The following is a 1,756-nucleotide window of genomic DNA, read 5'->3' as shown; positions in this document are numbered from 1 at the left end:
GGCAGGTAGTATACTGGCTGTTGACTCCAATGAATGACAAATCCAAGATCTCCAGGCCAAATGGTGGATTGTTCACTCATGGACAGTTGTAGGCAGCACAACAGAATCCTGATCCACAGAAGAATGTCTCTTTTCCCAGGATGTCCATAAATATACTAGAAGCAGGCCACACGCCTAGGGAAACTCCTTTTCAATAGGTTGGGTGCTCAAAACATATCCATCTGATCCCATCATGGGAATAACCACATCACAACTACTTAAACCACACAGAATTGTGGTCCAACCAACATGACACACAGCACCAACTATCACAGTGCTGCAACCATTTTTGAATTATCTTCAGTAAGATTTTACTTGCATGTGATATTAATGATATTGTTTGATAATTTCCACATTCTATGGGATCACCTTTCTTTGGAATGGGAATAAATATGGATCTCTTCCAGCCAGGTAGCTGTCTTCCAAATCTCTTGGCATAACCCAGTGAGTGCCTCCAGTGGGGCATCTGTTTGTCGAAACATCTCAGTGGGTATTCCGTCAAATCCTGGAGCCTTGTTCTTCACCAACTCCTTCAGTGCAGCTTCAACTTTGGCCTTCAATACCATGGGTTCTTGATCATATGCCAATTCCTGAAATGGATAAAAATCGACCAATTCTTTTTGGTACAATGACTCTATGTAGTCTTTCCATCTTCTCTTGATGTGTCCTGCATCATTCAATATTTTGCCCATAGAATCTTTCCATAGTCCAAGTTGAGGCCTAAATTATTTCCTCAGTTCTTTCAGCTTGAGAAATGCCGAGCATGTTCTTCCTTTTTGGTTTTTCTAACTCCAGGTCTTTGCACATTTCATTGTAATAACTTTGTCTTCTTGAGCTGCTCTTTGAAATCTTCTGTTCAGCTCTTTTATCTTATCACTTCTTCCATCTGCTTTAGCTACTCTCCAATCAAGAGCAAGTTTCAGAGTCTCTTCTGACATCCATTGTGGTCTTTTCTTACTTTCCTGTCTTTTTGATGACCTTTTGCTTTCTTCATGAATAATGTTCTTAATGTCATCATACAATTCCTCTGGTTTTCAGTCATTGGTGTTCAATGCATCAAATTTATTCTTTAGATGGTCTCCAAATTCAGGAGGGATATTATCAAGGTCATATTTTGGCTCTCATGAACTCGTTTTTATTGTCTTCAACTTCAGCTTGAATGTGCATATGAGCAGTTGATAGTCTGTTCCACAATCAGCTCCTGGCCTTGTTTTGGCTGAAGATATTGAACTTCTCCATTGCTTCTTGCCACAGATGTAGTCAATCTGATTCCTGTGTATTCCATCTGGTGAAGTCCATGTGTATAGTCATTGTTTATGTTGTTGAAAAAAGGTATTTGCAATGAATAAGTCATTGGTCTTGCAAAATTCTATCATGCGATCTCCAGCGTTATTTCTATCACCCAGGCCATGTTTTCCAACTACCAGTGTGATAGTTGGAGCTGTGTGTCAACTTGGCTGGACCCCAGTTTTGTGTGGTTGTTCCCATGATGGGATCAGATGACTGTGTTCTGAATGGCCAATCTGCCCAAGGGGAGTTTCCCTAGGGGTGTGGCCTACTTCCAGGATATCCAGGGACATCCTGGGAAGAGAGACATTCTTCTGTGGATCAGGACCCTGGTGTGCTGCCTACAACCTTCCATGAGTGAGCAGCCTACCGCTCCCCTGGAGATCTTGGATTCGTCTTTCATTGGAGTCAACAACCAGTGTACTGCTTG

The sequence above is a fragment of the Orycteropus afer genome, unplaced genomic scaffold, assembly GCF_000298275.1.
Source record: "Orycteropus afer afer isolate SDZICR_OR568_19922 unplaced genomic scaffold, OryAfe1.0 scaffold00919, whole genome shotgun sequence".
Classification (NCBI taxonomy): domain Eukaryota; kingdom Metazoa; phylum Chordata; class Mammalia; order Tubulidentata; family Orycteropodidae; genus Orycteropus; species Orycteropus afer.
The sequence above is the reverse complement of the archived record's forward strand: the minus strand, read 5'-3'. Positions refer to the sequence as shown.